The sequence below is a fragment of the Oncorhynchus nerka genome, linkage group LG18 (genome assembly GCF_034236695.1).
Source record: "Oncorhynchus nerka isolate Pitt River linkage group LG18, Oner_Uvic_2.0, whole genome shotgun sequence".
Lineage (NCBI taxonomy): Eukaryota > Metazoa > Chordata > Actinopteri > Salmoniformes > Salmonidae > Oncorhynchus > Oncorhynchus nerka.
In genome coordinates, this window is record NC_088413.1 from 50,844,497 (window position 1) to 50,867,317 (window position 22,821).

A 22,821-nucleotide genomic window follows, 5' to 3' on the forward strand; every position below is an offset into this window, starting at 1 on the left:
AGCGGGGGACACCAGGGGCATATCTGTTTTTTTAGATCAAATCCAGAGAGGAACTATTATTTTAGCAAGTGACCTAAATCATACATTCGATAAGAATGGTAGACGTAGTAATAAAAACAGCACATTTAGGGAGGCTCCAAAGAAGCTGAAATGTTATCTTCTTTTTTTTTTTACCTTTACCAACATGATTAATGACAGATTTAAAAACTTCTATGAAAATGTATATATATCAGAATTAAACAATAGTTATTAGACAACTTAGACTAAATAACCCTGAATCAATTATCAGCAGACAAACCAGTTTCATTGCAATCAACTGGCTTGTTTGTAACACCACCAAACCATGATGGGTCATTTCGCGGGAGGTATTGACTGAAAGAAACCGATTTGAAGACAAGTAATGACATCATTGTGCACCAATGATATGATCGCTGTTTTGTTGATTGACTGTATTTTAACTCATTGACCACTGATCGTCTTGACATCTAGCTGGGTAGATAGCCAATGAGCTGAGGTAAACAGCAATATGTAATGTTTATGTGTTGGAAGACCAATCCATGTAGTAAACTCCGGCGTAAAGAGGTTAATTCGCCATTGACGATTCATACCGGAAGGAGCCACGCATGTTGCGCACAGCATTGTTTTGGTAAAGCGCATATTCAGCTGTTTATATATCAATCAGTATAGTGACTAAGTCAGGGAAAGCTAAATCTAAGTCTAGATATACAGATGTACACACAATTTTAAAAGAAATTGATCGAGGACGATTCATTTAGCGATTCCCAAATGGAGGAATATTTTTTGAACGGAGAGGACATCGTTTTGGACTGGTAAGTTCTTCTCATGCTAATGCCGTTGTTTGAAATTAATAATATAAAATATTATTTGTGAAATGAAATAGCCTATTTGAGTCTGTTGAGGGGAAGGCAGGCCCACAACAATGGCCAAAGTGAAATGGAGACAGTAGATACAACTGGTCTGTTGTAATATAATAAAGACAGTAGATCTAGCTGGTCTGTCATAATATAATAGAGACAGTAGATCTAGCTGGTCTGTCATAATATAAATGAGACAATAGATCTAGCAGGTCTATAATAATATATTCAACCTTATGTTCCCTGTACTCTATATACAGTGCCTTGCGAAAGTATTCGGCCCCCTTGAACTTTGCGACCTTTTGCCACATTTCAGGCTTCAAACATAAAGATATAAAACTGTATTTTTTGTGAAGAATCAACAACAAGTGGGACACAATCATGAAGTGGAACGACATTTATTGGATATTTCAAACTTTTTTAACAAATCAAAAACTGAAAAATTGGGCGTGCAAAATTATTAAAAGTTGCAAAGTTCAAGGAGGCCGAATACTTTCGCAAGGCACTGTATATCTGTTTATTATACCTGTTGATACAGGGCTCATATGTGAAACTATTCTAACTGAACATTTTCTTTCACAGTGACACTGACTCTGAATGGGAGCCCCCAGTGCCAAGGTGTCCATCCCCCACTGAAGTTGGTTCATCCAGCTCCTGCCACAAGTGGTGTTCATCTGCCCAAATTTATTTCTGCAGGCATGGATGTGCCTCAGGGCCAAAAGGGCACATTATGGAGGCGTCGTTGTGTTCTTTGCATAATGAAGTCCCCCATCACCTGCACCACATGCTTGGTGACCCTCTGCTTTACAGCAGAAAGAGACTGATATGGCACCTGCCATCAGCAGCACAATATTGTGTAGAGGACTGAGGGTCTTCCAAATATTGAAAGTGTTATTTTGTAAATGTATATATTATTTTTTTCATGTTTTTTCTCCATATTTTGGGTGTGTGTGTTAGAATACCATTTTGGTATTTTGTATATAGTTATTCCATTCAAAATGTATAACTTCACCAATTTGGCCACTTGGGTATATTTGGGCTACTTGTGTGGGACACCTGGGTGACTTCGTGATAAATGTCATGTAGCACACTCATTTTGGAAGTTATCATTCTGAAACTTTGCACAAGTACTGTTGCCCTCTTATGTTTTTCACTGAAATTGTCCCCATCATCCTATCTGAATATTTGTTTTATCTTGTTCATTTTAAAGATGATGATACAACAATAAAAATAAGAAACGTATGTTTTTTTCATTGTATTATCTAAACCAGATCTATTATATTATCCTACATTCAATTCACATTTACAAACTTCAGAGTGTTTTCTTTCAAATGGTACCAAGAATATGCATATCCTTGGTTCTGTGCCTGAGCTACAGGCAGATAGATTTGGGTATGTCTTCAGGCAGAAATTGAAAAAAGTAGGGGGGTAGTAGCTCTAAGAGGTCTAAGAAGAAAATGACTGTAAAAACTGTTCAATCTCATTGGATTGATGAGGAACTGAAAAATGTATGGTTGAGAGGGATGAGGCAAAAGGTATGGCAATTAATTCTGGCAGCCCAACTGATTGGCAAAAGTATTGCAAATTAAGTAATCATGTGACTAAACTAAATAAAAATTAAAAATAAACTACACTATGAAACAAAGATAAATTATATAAAGAATGATAGCAAAAAGCTTTGGGGCATGTTAAATTTAATTTTGAGGAAAAAAAGCCAACTCGGCTCCTTCATTTATTGAATCAGATGGCTCATTCATCACAAAGCCCACTAATATTGCAAACTACTTTAATGACTTTTTCACTGGCAAGATAAGCAAACTTAGGGATGACATGCCAGCAACAAACGCTGACACTACACATCCAAGTATATCGGACCAAATTCTGAAAGACAAGAATTGTACTTTTGAATTCTGAAAAGTCAGTGTGGAAGAGGTGAAAAAATGATTGTTGTCTATCAACAATGACAAGCCACTGGGGACTGACAATCTGGATGGAAAATTACTGAGAATAATAGCAGATGATATTGCCACATCTTCAATTTAAGCCTACTAGAGAGCGTGTGCCCTCAGGCCTGGAGGGAAGCAAAAGTCATTCCGCTACCCAAGAATAGTAAAGCCCCCTTTAATGGCTCAAATAGCTGACCAATCAGCCTGTTACCAACCCTTAGTAAACTTCTGTAAAAAAAAAAAATTGGACCATACAATGCTGTTTCACAGTAAACAAATTGACAACAGAATTTCAGCATGAATACCAGGAAAGGACACTCAACAAGCACAGCACTTAGACAAATGACTGATGATTGGCTGAGAGAAATTGATGATCAAATGATTGTGGGGACTGTCTTGTTAGACTTCAGTGCAGCTTTTGACATTATTGATCATAGTTTGCTGCTGGAAAAATGTTTGTGTTATGGCTTTACACCTCCTGCTATAATGTGGATAAGGGGTTACTTGTCTAATAGAATGCAGAGGTTGTTCTTTAATGGAAGCCTCTCAAATATAATCCAGTTGGAATCAGGAATTCCCCAGGGTAGCTGTTTAGGCCCCTTGCTTTTATTTATTTTTACTAACGACATGCCACTTGACTTTGAGTAAAACCAGAGTGTCTGTGTATGCGGATGACTCAACACTATACACGTCAGCTAATACAGCAACTGAAATGAATGCAACACTCAACAAAGAGCTGCAGTTAGTTTTAGAGTGGGTGGCAAGGAATAATTTAGCCATAAATATTTCTAAAACTTAAACCATTGTATTAGCAATAAAACTCACTAAACCCTAAACCTCAACTAAATCTTGTAATAAATCATGTGGAAATTGAGCAAGTTGAGATGACTAAACTGCTTGGAGTAACCCTAGATTGTAAACTGTCATGGTCAAAACATATTGATGCAGTAGTAGCTAAGATGCGGTGAAGTCTGTCTATAATAAAGCGATGCTCGGCCTTCTTAACAATACTGTCAACAAGGCAGGTCCTACAGGCCCTAGTTTTGTCACACATTGACTACTGTTCAGTCGTGTGGTCAGGTGCCACAAAAAGGACTTAGGAAAATTGCAATTGGCTCAGAACAGGGCAGCATGGCTGGCCCTTGGATGTACACAGAGAGCTAATATTAATAATATACATGTCAATCTCTCCTGGCTGAAAGTGGAGGAGAGATTGACTTCATCACTACTTTTATTTAAGAGAGGTATTGACATGTTGAATGCACAAAGCTGTCTGTCTAAACTACTGGCACACAGCTCGGACACCCATGTATAACCCATAAGACATGCCACACGAGGTCTCTTCACAGTCCCCAAGTCCAGAACAGACTATGGTAAGCATACAGTACTACATAGAGCCATGACTACATGGAACTCTATTCCATACCAAGTAACTGACGCAAGCAGTAAAATTAGAGTTTAAAAAAACAGGTCAAAAAATACCTTATGGAACAGTGTGGACTGTGAAGCAACACAAACATTGGCACAGACACATGCATACACACACGATAACATACGCACTATACATACAGAGGGGCAAAAAAGTATTTAGTCAACCACCAATTGTGCAAGTTCTCCCACTTAAAAAGATGAGAGAGGCCTGTAAATTTCATCATAGGTACACTTCAACTATGACAGACAAAATTAGAAGAAAAAAATCCAGAAAATCACATTGTAGGATTTTTTATGAATTTATTTGCAAATTATGGTGGAAAACAAGTATTTGGTCAATAACAAAAGTTTATCTCAATACTTTGTTCTATACCCTTTGTTGGCAATGACAGAGGTCAAACGTTTTCTGTAAGTCTTCACAAGGTTTTCACACACTGTTGCTGGTATTTTGGCCCATTCCTCCATTCAGATCTCCTCTAAAGCAGTAATGTTTTGGAGCTGTTGCTGGGCAACATGGACTTTCAACTCCCTCCAAAGATTTTCTAAGGGGTTGAGATCTGGAGACTGGCTAGGCCACTCCAGGACCTTGAAATGCTTAGTTGAAGTGTACCTATGATGAAAATTACAGGGCTTTCATATTTTTAAGTGGGAGAACTTGCACAATTGGTGGCTGACTAAATACTTTTTGCCCCACTGTACAAATGGATTTGGCACTGTAGATACAGTTGAAGTCAGACATTTACATACACCTTAGCCTAATACATTTAAACTCACAATTCCTGACGTTTAATCCTATTAAAAATTCCCTATCTTAGGTTAGTTAGGATCACCACTTTATTTTAAGAATTTGAAATGTCAGAATAATAGTTGAGAAAATGATTTATTTCAGCTTTTATTTCTTTCATCACATTCCCAGTGGGTCAGAAGTTTACATACACTCAATTAGTATTTGGTAGCATTGCCTTTAAATTGTTTAACTTGGGTCAAACATTTTGGGTAGCCTTCCACAAGCTTCCCACAATAAGTTGGGTGAATTTTGGCCCATTCCTCCTGACAGAGCTGGTGTAACTGAGTCAGGTTTGTAGACCTCCTTGCTCGCACAAGCTTTTTCAGTTCTGCCCACAAATTTTCTATGGAATTGAGGTCAGGGCTTTGTGACCACAACTTTGGAAGTATGCTTGGGATCATTGTCCATTTGGAAGACCTGATGTCTTGAGATGTTGCTTCAATATATCCACATAATTTTCCTACCTCTTGAGGCCATCTATTTTGAGAACTGCACCAGTCCCTCCTGCAGGAAAGCACCCCCACAACATGATGCTGCCATCCCTGTGCTTCACGGTTGGGATGGTGTTCTTCGTCTTCCAAGCATCCCCCTTTTTCCTCCAAACATAACAATAGTTATTATGGCCAAATAATTACATTTTTGTATCATCAAACCAGAGGACATTTCTCCAAAAAGTATGCTCTTTGTCACCATGTGCAGTTGCAAACCATAGTCTGACTTTTATGGCAGTTTTGTAGCAGTGGCTCCTTCCTTGTTGAGCGGCCTTTGAGGTTATGTCGAAATAGGCCTAATTTTACTGTGGATATAGATAATTTTGTACACGTTTCCTCCAGCATCTTCACAAGGTCCTTTGCTGTTGTTCTGGGATTGATTTGCACTTTTCACACCAAAGTACGCTCATCTCTAAGAGACAGATGCAACTTTCACACATTAACAAGTCAAATACAGCAAATGAAAGATGAACATATTGTTAATGTACCCATCGTGTCCTATTTCAAAAATGCTTTACAGCTAAAGCACAACATATGATTATGTTAGGTCATAGCCAAGTCAGAAAAAAACACAGCCAAGTCGGAAAAAAAACATTGCCATTTCTCCAGCCAAAGAAATGAGTCACAAAAAGCAGAAATATAGATCAAATTGATCACTAACCTTTGATGATCTTCATCAGATGGCACTCATAAGACATGTTACACAATACATGTATGTTTTGTTCGATAATGTGCATATATATATCCAAAAATCTCAGTTTACATTGCCGCCTTACATGCAGAAATGTTTTGATTCCAAAACATCCAGTGATTTTGCAGAAATACTCAGAAATAAACATTGATAAAAGATAGACTTCTCCTTAATGCAACCACTGTGTCAAATCTTTTTTTTAAACGGATTCAACAAAGTTAGAAACAACACCATAAATATTCACTTACCTTTGATGATCTTCATCAGAAGGCACTCCCAGTTCGACAATAAATGACTGATTTGTTCCATAAAGTTCCATCATTTATGTCCAAATAGCCACGTTTTGTTAGCGTGTTCAGCCCAGTAATCCATCTTCATGAGGCACAGGCACTTCATCCAGGCAAAAACTCAAAAAGTTCCATTACAGTCCTTTAGAAACATGTCAAACGATGTATGGAATCAATCTTTAGGATGTTTAGGAGAATTCCTTTGTCTTCAGAAAAGCACTGGAACGAGAAGTATCTCTGTCGGGAGCGCTCGTCATGAGACCGAGGCTCTCTGCTAGACCACTGACTCAAAGAGGTCTCATGAGCCCCTCCTTTATAGTAGAATCCTCAAATCAGTTTCTAAAGACGGTTGACATCTAGTGTGAGCCCTAGGAAGTGCAACCTCATCCATATCTCAATGTGTATTCGGTAGGCCAAGCTTTGAAAAACTAAAAACCTCAGATGTCCCACTTCCTGGTTGGATTTTTCTCAGGTTTTTGCCTGCCATATGAGTTCTGTTATACTCACATACCTCATTCAAACAGTTTTAGAAACGTCAGTGTTTTCTATCCAATACTAATAATAATATGCATATATTAGTATCTGGGACAGAGTAGGAGGCAGTTCACTCTGGGCACGCTATTCATCCAAAAGTGAAAATGCTGCCCCCTATCCCAAAAAGGTTAATGGCACAGTCAACTTCTGACCCACTAGAATTGTGATACATTGAATTATAAGTGAAATAATCTGTCTGTAAACAATTGTTGGAAAAATGACTTGTGTCATGCACAAAGTAGATGTCCTAACCGACTTGCCAAAACTATTGTTTGTTAACAAGAAATTTGTGGAGTGGTTGAAACACTAGTTTTAATTACTCCAACCTAAGTGTATATAAACATCTGACTTCAACTGTATGTGGTAGTTGTGGAGTAGGGGCCTGAGGGCACACAGTGTGTTGTGATATCTGTCAATGTATTGCTTTGGCAGCAGCTAATGGGGACCCATAATAAATACAAATACCACGAGGCTACCTGCCCATCCTATTTTCCTAATATTGAGTTGAACACATTAGATCAGGGTGAGTGTGACATCAATATTGTGAGTTAAAACAAAGGCAAATAAACATGATAGTCAACATAAATTCCAATATATCCATTTTGACTGAACATTGATGTATGTTTCAAGAATTAAGTAGCTTGATGACAAGAAATGTGTTTCAGATAGTCCTTGGATGTCATTAAAGTTGTGTGTTCATTGCTACATGGATGATTGCATTAACATTTTAGTCATTTAGCAGATGCTCTTACAGGAGCAATTAGGGTTAAGTGCCTTGCTCAAGGGCACATTGGCAGATGTTTCCCCTAGTTGGCTCAGAGATTCAAACCAGCAACCTTTTGGTTACCGGCCTAACACTCTTAACCGCTAGGCTACCTGCTGCAACTATATTTATCTCTCAAAGTACCTGGAATCTCTCAGGTATGTGTTGCTCTTGCAATTAAATTCCAGAGAGAGGGAATGCACTTTTTGGTTAAGCCATTGTATCAAATCAGTGGATAAAAACTATTTTCAACATGGTTAGGGTACAATCATTTATTCTACCCTGCTATTGTTTGTTACGTCTGATTTCCTGTTGTTATTGAGATCTGTGACTACTAAAGGGGCGGAGAGATAGTAGGTAGAGCAGGCTATTGTATGAGCTCCAACCTGTCATTAACTTTTGGAATTATGAGTCTTCTCCTTACTGTTGAAATGGAGGTCCTCAAGCTTCTAAATAGAGCTTTTGCGTTTAAAAGCCTTCATTTACATTTTTAACAGTTCTTATGAAAAGCATCCATATATCCTGGAGTAATTCATTCCTGGCATGAAGAAGTCAGTAACACTGCCAAAAGGTAACTGCCAAAATAAAGGAAACACCAACAAAGTGTCAAAATAGAGTGTTGGGCCACCACAAGCTGCCAGAACAGCAATGCGCCTTGGTATAGATTCTACACCATTCTTCCATGAGAAATTCCAGCTGTCTCAGGCGCCGCGCCAGAATCTCCCATAAGTGTTCAATTGAGTTGTGATCTGGTGACAAAGAGACACACTTTAAACCCTCCTATGCTCCTTTTATTAACACCCCTCTTTTAAAGTCAAGTCACTGAGATATCTTCCTCTAGCCATGGAAGGCAAGATAATGAGGAACTGGGCATTTTTAAACATGACCTTAGGCATGATGTGATGCTAATTGCTTAATTAACTCATGGACCACACCTGTGTGGAAGCACCTGCTTTCAATATACTTTTTATTTTGGCAATTACCTGTACTTCTGGGTTCCAATACTGGGGAAATTAGATGAGAAGGTACAATAGTGCCACCTGGGTGTGTTTTGCAGTACTGCTTCATGCAGATCTGTGACTACGTCGTTCTGTACTGCAAAATTATTTATGCAATATCCGCTGAGAGAGAGCACTACAGGCCTATTTGGACACTGTCTCGGTTCTGTGACCTTGTCTGTGATAAGATTGTCTGACCCCAATACCACTGTAGCATGCTGTACATGCCTACTCTAATATTCCTACACAATGCATCACTTTGACTTCAAGTGTACCCTCCATGAGCAAATCTCAACCCCTTACTAGTTTACTATCAGGGCTTGGATAGACAGACATAAGTCAGTTGTCTTGTTCATATATGATAGACCTGCACAGAACCACAACCCAGTCCAGTGTTCATCTATAGTAGACAACATGAACTGCACACTGAACCACAAGCCTCTAGGGTCAAGTCCTATTTCTAAAAGGCAGCAACATCATTGCTTTCTGTCAACATGTCAGCAGCATGGCGTGCTTGGTGTAGAGTATGTGACAACAATGCTAGATAGAGGTGATGTCATATGCCTGACGCCAGCAGAGATTGCATACATGTTTAGTATGTGTACAGTTGAAGTCGGAAGTTTACATACACCTTAGCCAAATACTATTTTTTGTTATGTTTCACAATTCCTGACATTTAATCCATGTAAAAATTCCCTGTCTTAGGTCAGGTAGGATAACCACTTTATTTTAAGAATGTGAAATGCCAGAAAAATAGTAGAGCGAATGATTCATTTCAGCTTTTATTTCTTTCATCACATTCCCAGTGGGTCAGAAGTTTACTTACACTCACTTAGCATTTAGTATTGTTAGCAATCCCTTTGGCCCGGCAGGCTAGGGAGGGGATGGTAACGAGACCAGACGTGGTAACGAGACCTAGACGTAACATAACTCATGCAAAGGAAATTAGTGAAAAAGTAACCGTGAGAACGAAAAACCACAGACAACTAAATTAACGTCAAATACTTATTGTCCTAACCTACTTGCCAAAACTATAGTTTGTTAACAAGAAATTTGTGGAGTGGTTGAAAAAAGTTGAAATGACCTAAGTGTATGTAAACTTCTGACTTCAACTGTATGTGATCGCTGCGGAAATTGAACCCACAACCTTTGGCATTACTAGCACCACCATCTTGCCAACAAAGCCACACAGAACCATTGGTGCTGAAGAATGGAGATGTTGTAATACGTTTCAATCGGCCACTAGCCTCTCTAACCACTCCCTTCATCAGCCTGATGCCCTCCTGCTTCACTCCCAGACAGGGTTCAATTCACAGCAGCCTGTCATTATAGATTGACATCGGTTTTGGACAGCTCATATTGTTGATGTCAGCTCATTCTGGGAAAGGAGATAAAAATCGGGGGAGGAGGGGGGTCAAGTGGGAAAGGGTGGTAATTACTGTCTCAGAGAATGATGCTATTTTCTGACGATGCTATTTTCTGCATCTGACATTGCACTTGTGATACAAGGAGACCATTGTAGCATACTGCAGGACAATCAGCCTTACACTTCTGGCAGTTGACATTACGTTATTATAACCCTGTTATGAAGCCTAAAATGCTTCATATCCCCCCATTTATTGTGGATCTTCAGTATAGCTATCATAACTATAGCTTTGACAGTAAAACACACAGTGCCTGCTTACAGAGATCAACAACAATATTTTCTACGTTTAGAATCGCAGTAAAGAGTTTTAAATCCACATGATTGCGAGTGAAACATTTTGCGCGGCAAAGAAAAGGTTATACGGGCAGTATGTCATCCCTTCCTCTGGCAGTGTGTTGTGTATGCATGTAAAATAAAATGTAAGGGTAAAGAACAGCTCATTAATTTCGGTTTTTATCAGCTGTCAGAGTCCTTTTAGCAAGACACGCCAGCATCCCAGAAACAGGACTGCCATTCTTTCATTTAAGTGAGGTCCTGCGCCACTGCTTGAATGTCATTCCGCTCATGGTTCTGATTCAGCCCAGCATTTGGTCGGTCAGCGGGAGATATCAGTGTAAAATAGAGCTCTGGGATTCAAGCATTTACATTTTGAATCATTCCATTTCTCGCCATTGCCCGATATGTTGCTGAAATGACATGTCTAAAACCACATTTTTCACAAATGGACACAGTCATTTATTGATGTCCGGCTGTGCACAGAGGAGACCTATTTGTGTAATGTAAGACACCCAACTGTTCCCTCTGAGCCACTCTCTCATAAGCAAAATAGTAAATACAGCTGGGTATAATGACCTGCCAAGATGAAGCAGTTAAATTGGGCTCTATATTATAAATGATATGTCTATATTATAAACAGGATGCATATAAACCAACCATTATGCCCTTGTATGACCCAAAATATATTCTTACTGATAGTATAAATGTTATTTGTTTGATCAAACATACGTTTTGTGAATGTTTTTTTAGGTTATGCGTGTCTGTGACCATTTTTCCTATACCCCAGCCATTTAACTGGGCTCTAGAGAACTAGCAGTCAAAAGGAGAGAGAGGAGAACCCAGGATCACACATCTGTTCTAATGCTCCGTCCCCAGAGAGAGATGTCCCCATTCAGAGTTCAGCCCCAGAGGGATTGAAGGATGATGGGCCTTGTTGAAATCCTTATCTGTCTCACAGCGGCTAGCTATACTACGTTGGTATTCCATGGCCTTTTTTTCTGAGATTTACCCAGACAGCGATGTATAACGCGCCTTCCCCTGAGACATGCATTCACTCTGTTTGGTTGGTTGAGTGTCTGTTTGATTGCTCAGTTGCCATACTATAAGAGTGATTTCTAGTCTGATATACAGTAAGGCAGGTGCTCCATCCATGTGTCTAGTCCATTTGAAAACACTGCATCACCTGAGACATGTATTCGATCTGAATGATGGTTGATATATTGTTATCTGTTATCTGTATAATCGTTCATTTGCTACCCATAAGAGTAATCACCAGGATAATACAGGCCATGTAGGTCCATTTGGAGTAATTTAATCACCCGAGACATCCAAGGTTGGTTGATCAATTGTGTTCTGTTTTATTGTTCATTTGCTACCCATAGAGTAAGAGTGATTACCAGTATGATACAGGTGCTCCGTGTGTCTACCAGGATAAGATGAATGTCCATTTGGAGAACAGTTTATTTTGCATTGGCATATAATGAAGAGGCTATTCTGACTGTTCATCCATGCATTATCCTCCTCACACACAAATAAATAACTTCCTACCTTGACAGGAAAACATTTGATGTGTCTAAGAATGAATTAGAAAGTAAAATGTCCAATTTGGTTGTTATAAAGGTGTGGGAGACTGAGGCTGCATCCCAAATGGCATCATATTCCCTATATACTGTAGTGCCCTACTTTTGACCAGGACCATTTGGGACACATCCTTAGACTGTTAAAGGGAATGACACATTCCTCCTCTCCCTCATTACAGCGACATCAGAGGCAGGAAACCTGAATGTGGCTCACGCTGCTATCTTAATTACCCATTCCAATTAATGTGTCCTTTACTCTAAGGACATCTGGGGCAGAGTAACACTAAAATGAGGGCTGTAAAGTAAAAAGCTGCTCCTCTTCTATTCTTACCTAACTAGGCTGTGGTGGGAAAATACATTTGAGTGAAATTTTGTTAAGCATCATTATGTTGAGTGATGCACACTGAATACCTTGACCAGATTGTTTTGAAATTAGCAGCTCGTATTAATAATATCCTCTTAATGATCGGACCCTTTTGGGGGGCTTTTTCACCAAAAATGACATACCCAAATCTAATTGCCTGTAGCTCAGTACCTGAAGCAAGAATATGCATATTCTTGATACAATTTGAAAGGTAACACTTTGAAGTGTGTGGAAATGTAAAGTTAATGTAGGAGAATATAACACATTAGATCTGAAATGCAAGGGAAAGGCCATACATTGAAATAGGATTGGTGTAATTTAGATGTTGTCCACAGGACAAGGAGTGTGTGTGCAAAGTTTCAGACTGATCCAGTGAAGAATTACTTAACTTCACAATATTTTGTATCAAGACTGCCAGGAGTTTGCCCAAATGTACCAAATTGGTACCAAATTGGTCAATTTATACATTTTCAAGTACATAACCATACAACAACAAAATTATTTTTTACACACTCCCAGGAATGTCATACATAGCTGTCGTTAGCTTCTCTACAGGGAGGGGGGGCAGAGACAGCAGTGGGGTCAAAGTGTAGAACCCAGTACCTACATTTGAATATAAAAATAGATTTTATCAAACAAAACTATGCTACATTTTATCTCTGGGACCCTCAGGGACAGGATTACTGAATGTAAGTACATTTTTGAGTTTCAGTGACAAAAGTGTTTTGTTGTTGTGCACTGTCCTCAAACAATGCCATTGTATTTTTTTTGCTCTAATAGCTACTGTAAATTTGACACAGCAGTTAGATTAACAAGAATTTAAGCTTTCTGCCCATATAAGACATGTCTATGTCCTGGAATTGGCTGTTGTTTACAACGTCATTCTAGTCACATTATCGCATATTGAGCATTAACTGTCCCGGTTAAAGGACACCGAATACCTTGGTTTGACTAGATTGGTTTGAAATTAGCAGCTCATATTAAGAAGGCGAATGCTAGATACAGGAATATGTACTGTTATGTCCTGAGGAATAACATGATGATTTTGACCTTGTCCATGGGAACATGTCAAATTGTATTTTCTTGCTTTTGCCAGGTGTTTGTCACTGGTTTGTTAGCTGTCACTATAAAAGCTCACTCATTAATTAAAGCTAGATTAATATTATCAGTCAGTTAATGTCTTCATGTAATGCAATGATTAAACTCTAATCTATTACACTGATAATGAGCATTGGTATTATGTAGTTAAAGATGTAAATTACTGTTAAATGACCCATCTGCTCCACTCTTAGTGAGAGAGAACTCCTTGTGCTCACAATTCTGCTCCACCTTTGATATGGACCAAGGAGCAGAGTATGGCTCCATCCCAAATGACACCGTATTCCCTATATAGTGCACTACTTGTAGTACAACAAATGTAGTGCACTTAATAGAGAATATGGTGCCATTTGGGATAATACATATGATTGGCCCCTCTATTGCCTCTTTTAGACAAAAAATCCACTGCCTTTCTTTACAACAGATAGATATATTTTAAACTAATGTCATATTTTGTTTAATCTATTCATGTAGCACACAGCTTATTTTCAGTATGTCAGACCAAGAAATTTACTATGCAAAAAAAACAAGGCTTTTCTCCTTTAATGGTACACTCTCAGGTTCAGCTGTGATGTCTCTCATTAACTATGAGAAAGGAGCAGTTTACTATCGTCTCAATCCAAGGTAGTCAATTTGAAGGTAATGAGCATGGCTTTAGTGTACGCACTACACAGAGGCCTGACATCTGTAACAGATTAACAACTTCTCCAGATGAGTGCAATGTACTGAGTTTTCCATCCCCATTCTGAGTAGGACACTATCACTGTGACAGTGAATGGATAGAGGAGAGCATGGCCGTATGTGCAGAGAGACATTTGAGAAAGATTATACAACAATGAATGGTTGCAGAGTTCTAACAGCCTCCATGGTATTATACCAACCAATCTGAACTTTATGCAAAGCGTGGCATTTGAAGTGATGAAATATGTGCTTGTAAGCGTGTGTGTGTGCACACGCATGCGTGGGCTGGTGCCCATGCCTGCATGCAGTATGTACTGTATGTTCAGTATGTTTTGTGTGTGGCTAGGTTGGTGGCTATAGCAATATTTAGACCGAGAAAAATCACTCCACTCAATCCCAGGCTGAGCAGGAAGGAAATGGCACAGAATCTCAAAGAAACCGTTTCCCTAATCAGAACTCTACCACAGACAATTATTGTATTCTAGATTAATGTTCCCAACATTAAGACATATTTCACAACCCAATGGGTGTTTTCGCAGACAAGTAAAACAGTCTTGACATAGTGTTTTTTTTAGATGTTTCAACTAAGAGAAGGTGTTTTAAAGCCATGCTCTGGTAGAGTCAAGTCTCTTCTTCCTAGAAATGTTCCACCACAGATCAGAGTGTTTTTAGAGCCAAGCTGCAATACAAAGAGAATTTCCAGAGTCACACAGATTGCGTGGAGGTATAGGCTGTGAAGGGTCTCTCCCCCTTAAAGAGAAAAATCTGTTTGTAGTCAATGACTGGGAGTGGGAGTTACAAGGTTATGTAAAGGAAAGGCTGTCATATACGGGACGATGTACAGTGTATTTGTAAGGGTTTTCCTGTGGTGAAGTAGAGGAGGACCAAAACGCAGCGTGGTTATATTGATTCATGTTTAATAAAAACAGATAAACATGAACACTACAAAACAATAAAAGTGGAAAACCAAAAACAGCCCTATCTGGTGCAAAACACAGAGACAGGAACAATCACCCACAAGATGTTAAATCGTGTTCAAGTCCGGGCTCTGGCTGGACCACTCAAGGACATTCAGAGACTTGTCCCGAAGCCACTCCTGCATTGTCTTGGCTTTCCCCCAGTCTGAGGTCCAGAGCGCTCCGGAGCAGGTTTTCATCAAGGATGTCTCTGTACTTTTCTCTGTTCACCTTTCCCTCGATCCTGACAAGTCTCCCAGTCCCTGCCGCTGAAAACATCCCCACAGCATGATGCTGCCACCACCATGCTTCACTGTAGGGAAGGTGCCATGTTTCCTCCAGACGTGATGCTTGGCATTCAGGCCAAAGAGTTCAATCTTGGTTTCATCAGACCAGAGAATCTTGTTTCTCATGGTCTGAGAGTCCTTTAGGTGCCTTTAGGCAAACTCCAAGCGGGCTGTCATGTGCCTTTTACTGAGGAGTGGCTTCCGTCTGGCCATTCTACCATAAATATCGGGTTCTTGGTCACATCCCTGACCAAGGCCCTTCTTCCCGATAAGTTAAGTTTGCTAAGTTTGGCCGGGCAGCCAGCCCTAGGCAGAGTCTTCTTCCATTTAACTTCTTATGGTATAGGGAACGTCCCACTTGGCCAAAAGCCAGGGAAAATGCAGCGCGGCAAATTCAAAGAAAATTATATAACAATCAAACTTTCATTAAATCACACATGTAAGATACTAAATTAAAGCTACACTCATTGTGAATCCAGTCAACATGTCAGATTATAAAAACGCTTTTCGGCGAAAGCATAAGAAGCTATTATCTGATGATAGCACAACAGTAAACAAAGAGGGTAGCATATTTCTACCCTGCAGGCGCTACACAAAACGCAGAAATAAAATATAAAACATGCCTTACCTTTGATGAGCTTCTTTTGTTGGCACTCCAATATGTCCCATAAACATCACAATTGGTCCTTTTGTTCGATTAATTCCGTCCATATATATCCAAAATGTCAATTTATTTGGCGCGTTTGATCCAGAAAAAAACAGCTTCCAAATTGCGCAAAGTCACTACAAAATATTTCAAAAGTTGCATGTAAACTTTGCCAAAACATTTCAAACTACTTTTGTAATACAACTTTAGGTATTTTTAAACGTTAATAATCGATCCAATTGAAGACGGGTCTATCTGTGTTCAATACAGGAAGACAACAAACCAAGCTATTTTTCAAGTCTTGCGCAACTATCAACAGTGTTATGCAGTTCCTAGTACTTCTTCATTGCACAAATTAATAACCTCAACACAATTCCAAAGACTGGTGACATCCAGTGGAAGCGGTAGGAAGTGAAAACAAGTTCCTAAGAAATATTGTTTCCCAATGAGAACTCAGTGAATAGACAGAGACCTCAAAAAACAAATTCTGAAAGGTTAGTCTGCTACATAAGTTCTGTTATACTCACAGACATGATTCAAACAGTTTTAGAATCTATCCAAATCTACTAATAATATGCATATCTTATATTATTGGCATGAGTAGCAGGAAGTTGAAATTGGGCACGCTATTTATCCAAAAGTGAAAATGCTGCCCCCTATACCTTAAGAAGTTAACAAGTCCAATACAGCAAATGAAAGATAAACATCTTGTTAATCTACCCATCATGTCCAATTTTTTAATGTTTTACAGCAAAAACACAACATATATTTATGTTAGATGACCACCAAATTCAAAAACACACACAGCGATTTTTCACAGTCACAAAAGCATAAATATAGATACAATGAATCACTAACCTTTGATTATCTCCATCAGATGACACTCATAGGACATCATGTTATACATGTATTGTGTGTTTTGTTCGATAATGTGCATATATATATATAAAAAAAATCTCAGTTTACATTGGCGCGTTACATGCAGTAATGTTTTGATTCCAAAACATCCGGTGATTTTGCAGAAATACTCACAATAAACATTGATAAAAGATGTGAAGTGTTATTCACAGAATTAAAGATAAACATATCCTCTATGCAACCGCTATGTTAGATTTCAAAAAAACTTTACGAAAAAATTATAATCTGAGAACGGCGCTCAGAACCCAAAGAAATAGCCGCCATTTTGGCGTCAACAGAAGCTACAAAAAACACTATAAATATTCACTTACCTTTGAATATCTTCATCAGAAGGCAGTGCAAGGAGTCCTAGTTCCACAATAAATCGTTGTTTTGTTCCATAATGTCCATTACTAGTGTCCAATTAGCTGCATTTGCTACCACTTTCAGCTCACGTGCCCAAAAGCTGACGCTGGTCCAGGCGAACTCGGACGAAAACTTCAAAAAGATATATTCCAGGTCGAATAAACTGGACAAACTAAGTAGAGAATCAATCTTCAGGATGTTATTTTCATATATATCCAATAACGTTCCAACCGGAGCATATGTTTTCATCTGCAGCCAAATGGAACGATGGTGATATCAACAGACAAATGTGCAACAGGGAAATGGCATTCTGCCAGGACAGTGACTCATTCCCCTCCCATTCGGTCAAAGTTCACACCAGAGGTTGCATTCCACGTTCTACTGAATGAGGATGTCTAGTGGAAGGCGTAGGAAGTGCTAACAGATCCATATCTTGTTTGGAAGTGAAGAGGCGATGACTTAAAATTAGACCCTCATTCAGAATTTCACTTCCTGTTTGGAAGATTGCCTGCCCTGTGAGTTCTGTTTTACTCACAGACATAATTCAAACAGTTTTAGAAACTTCAGAGTGTTTTCTATCCAATAGTAATAATAATATGCATATATTAGCAATCTAGGACAGAGTAGGATGCAGTTCACTATGGGCACGCAATTCATCCACAGTGAAAATACTGCCCCCTATCTCCAACAAGTTTTAATGAACTTTCACTTTTATTTGAATGATTTTCTATTAAGGTATGTTTATTTTTACTCAAGAATGACAATTGGGTACTTTTTCCACCACTGAGAGAGGGATGCTTCAGACGGATGGATGATGGGAATTCCAACCTGTCTGTCTGTCTTTCCAGAGTGTGTCACATACACAACTTCTGATCATTCTAACATACATCAAACACACAGATCATGCTACATACAGTGCATTTGGAAAGTATTCAGACCGCTTCACTTTTTCCACATTTTGTTATGTTACAGCATTATTCTAAAATTGATTCAATCCCTTTTCCTCTCATCAATCTTAACACAATACCCCATAACAACAAAGCGAAAACAGGTTTTTCTCAATTTTAGCAAATGTGTAATAAAAAAAACATTTACAGACCCTTTGCTATGAGATTCGAAATTGAGCTCAGGTGCATTCTGTTTTCATTGATCATCCTTGAGATGTTTCTACAACTTGATAGGAGTCCACCTGTGGTAAATTCAATTGATTGAACATTTGGAAAGGCACACACCTGTCTATATAAGGTCCCACAGTTGACATTGCATGTCAAAGCAAAACCCAAGCCATGAGGTTGAAGGGATGGTCCGTAGAGCCCCGAGACAGGATTGTGTCAAAGCACAGATCTGGGGAAGGGTACAAAAGAATTCAGCAGCATTGAAGATCCAAGAACACAGTGGCCTCCATCATTCTTGACTTGAGTTCATTGAGTTCATTAACACAATCCTTCACTCAAGTGACAGTTCTGATAGTTACATTTAAATGTCGAAATAAAGGAAACACCAACATAAAGTGTCTTAATAGGGCATTGGGCCACCACAAACCAAAACAGCTCCAATGTGCCTTGACTGTGCAAGTGCCTGGAACTCTATTGGAGGGATGAACACCATTATTCAACAAGAAAGTACATCATTTGGTGTTTTATTGATGGTGGTGGAAACCACTTTCTCAGGTGCCGCGAAATAACACATATGGAATCATGTAGTAATCAAAAGTGTTAAACAAATCAAAATATATTTTAGATTTTAGATTCTTGCCTTGCTGACAGCTTTGCACACTCTTGGCATTCTCTCAACCAGCTTCACCTGGAATGCTTTTCCAACCGTCTTGAAGGAGTTCCCACATATGATGAACACTTGTTGGCTGCTTTTCCTTCAATCTGCGGTCCAACTCATCCCAAACCATCTCATCTTGAACACACACTTTTCATCCCCACTGCCTGGCCATATCATGTATCTGCTACAAATGAGATATACTCTGTTATGATACGCTGCTTTGACAATCCCCTTCATAAGTAGCTCGTGGCTGTTTGCAGTGAGAGTGAATGGAGTTTATCGCTCAACTTATCAGCAGGCGTCCACTCTCCACTTTGCAGCCGGCAGGGGATTGTTGTGGTGTGTGAGTGTGTCAGTTTGACTCTCTCTCTCTCATGCACGCATAAATAATGGGGTTGGTGTCAAAAGCGTTCCAATGTGTACAAAATCAGATAAGCCTTTCTCTGGAACACCCCATGACAAACAAAGTAGGTTAAGCCTAAGTGTCCATGCAAGTAAATATTGTATCATAACAATACATCATATGCAGACTCTTATCTTAGTCTTTAGATTCAGTCTTTATATTATCATTCAAAGCAGGCTACAACAGCCAATTATGGAAATAGATGAGGCCAGTGTGAAAGCATTCTTAGGGACCATCATTATTATTTCCTTGGAATGCACCATTTTAAACAGACATGGTTCAACTGCCGCAGTGGTGACTCCTGTTAGTCATCCACATAGAGAGAGAGAGTCATGGGAGAAAGCTGGAGCTGGAGCAGGAGCAGGAAAACTACTGTATGTCAGAGGATATGAGGACAGATTAGCCATTTTAAAGTAAAGCACATTGAAAAAGGTTCCACCTGAACTATTTAGACTGCGTGGTAGAACTGCATCAGTGACAGTAAATCTGTCACAGCAGTTTCACAAGATGCAGACCAGGTCTGAGTTTTCATATAAGAGATGCAGAATGATGCATGCAGTTAAAGCTGCAAATGACAGCGTGTTGCAGTGGTGCATGCTGTCTGTAAACAATCTGTAATTAGTTTGTGACATAGTGCAGTAATTAACAAGGTTCAGGTGTCCTATCCTCTGCAAACCCAGTTACATCCTAATCTAAACAAATCCAGTGTGTCCCACTTGCTTGGGGATAACTTTGTTGGCTCCTGCGCTCATGCCTGTGCTAATGTTGTCATGAACAAATCTGAATTATCCATTCATCTGCATTTTTTATGGCCCAACACTAGCCTAGCAGGACACGCAAACAAGCCTCCCCTCGGTTTCAGCTGGTTTATTTGGAACAGGATGCGATATGGTATTTAAACCCCGACACACACACACATGCACGGATGCACGCCCCCACACGTGCACACACTCACACAATCATAAACAGACAGAGGGGATCTTCACTGCAGCTGTGGAAATGAATTATGTATTTTTTGGGTGGAAGGAATTGAAACTCAAAGAGACACATGAATTCCACACACAACTTAATGACTGTGAACAGGAGGGAAGCGGGAGAACACATCATCTTACTCAGTGTGACTTTCCTTACCCTTCCCTTCCTAAACACACAGATTTACATAATGTACATACATTTACACACATGCACATACATAGTCAAAAACCTCCAGGGTCCCATCTCTCCAGCAGTGATACTCATTAACTGCTGTGTTAAGAGTGCTAACTGACAAGCTCCCCATCTATCAATCTTTCTCTCTCCAACTCTTTCTCTCCTCACCTCTCCTTTCCTTTCCATCCCTCCCACCCCACATTTCTCCACCCCTCCTAACCCCCCCCCCCCCGCCATCTTTCCCTCCTTCTCTCCATCAATCTCTCTGTGATCTGTGTACTGTAGAAACAGAGAAATGGCCGCTCCGCTTGATACAGTCTCTATATTTCTCTCTCCCCTCCCTCAATCTCCGTCTACATCTCTCCTACCATCTCTTCCTGTGATCTGTAGGCTGTAGAGAGGAGGAATGGCCGCTTCACTTGCTACAGGCCCATCTCTGTACCCTCCTCATTAATGAGAATCGCTCCTCTCCTTCCCACAATCCCCAGGAGTGTATCTATAAGAGCACAATTCTTTTTGCAGCTTGTTACTGGACAGCAAGGATGTTAAAGCTACATTGTGGGATTTAGGGAACTGTTCAGTGGTCTTTTCAATTCTTGAAATTTAGCCATTGATTCTTGAAGAATATAACTTAGAAATGCCTAATGAGCTTAGCACTGTGTCTTTATTTATTTATTTTATCATATTTACAGTGCATTCGGAAAGTATTCAGACCCCTTAACTTTGTCAACATTTTGTTATATTACAGTTTAATTCTAAAATGTATTAAATAGTTCCCCCCCCTCAGCAATCTACAAACAATACCCCATAATGACAAATCAAACAGGTTTTTGATTAAAAAAATGAAATCACATTTACATAAGTATTCAGACCTTTTACTCAATACTTTGTTGAAGCACTTTTGGCAGCGATTACAGCCTCGAGTCTCATTGGGTATGATGCTACAAACTTGGCACACCTGTATATGGGGAATTCATCCCATTCTTCTCTGCAGATCCTCTCAAGCTCTGTCAGGTTGGATGGGGAGCGTTGCTGCACAGTTATTTTCAGGTCTCTCCAGAGATGTCCGATCGGGTTCAAGTCCGGGCTGTGGCTGGGCCACTCAAGGACATTCAGAGACTTGTCTCGAAGCCATTTCTGCATTGTTTTGGCTGTGTGCTTAGGGTTGTTGTACTGTTGGAAGGTGAACCTTCACCCCAGTCCTGAGTTCTCTGGAGCAGGTTTTCATTAAGGATCTCTCTTTGTAATATGCTCCAATCATCTTTCCCTTGATCCTGACTAGTCTCCCAGTCCCTGCTGTTGAAAAACATCCCCACAGCATGATGCTGCCATCACCACGCGTCACTGTATTTGTATGTATTCTGGATCCAACGCAGCAGCTACTCTTCCTTCGGTCCAGCAAAATGAAGGCAGTTTTTACAGTTTTAAAAACATCATGATACATTCACAGACCATGTGCCCTCAGGCACCTACTCCACCACTACCACATATATACAGTAATAAATCCATGTACGTGTGTATAGTGCGTATGCTATCGTGTGTGTATGCATGTGCATCTGTACTTATATTTGTGTTGCTTCACAGTCCCCACTGTTCCATGATGTGTTTTATTTATCTGTTTTTTAAACTCTAATTTTACTGCTTGCGTGAGTTACTTGATGTGGAATAGAATTCCATGTAGTCATGGCTCTATTTAGTACTGTGTGCCTTCCATAGTCTGTTCTGGACTTGGGGACTGTGAAGAGACCTCTTGTGGCATGTCTTGTGGGGTATGCATGGCTGTCCGAGCTGTCCATCAGTAGTTCAAACAGACAGCTCGGTGGATACAAGCAGTGATGAAGTCAATCTCTCCTTCACTTTGAGCCAGAAGAGATTGACATGCATATGATTAATATTAGCTCCCTGTATACATCCAAGGACCAGCCATGCTGCCCTGTTCTGAACCAATTACAATTGTCCTAAGTCCTTTTATACGGCACCTGACCACACGACTGAACAGGTGCAACAAAATTAGGGCGCTGTAGGACCTGCCTTGTTGACAGAGCTGTCAAGAATATAGAGCAGTGTCTTATTATGGACATACTTCTCCCCATCTTAGCTACTGTTGTATCAATAT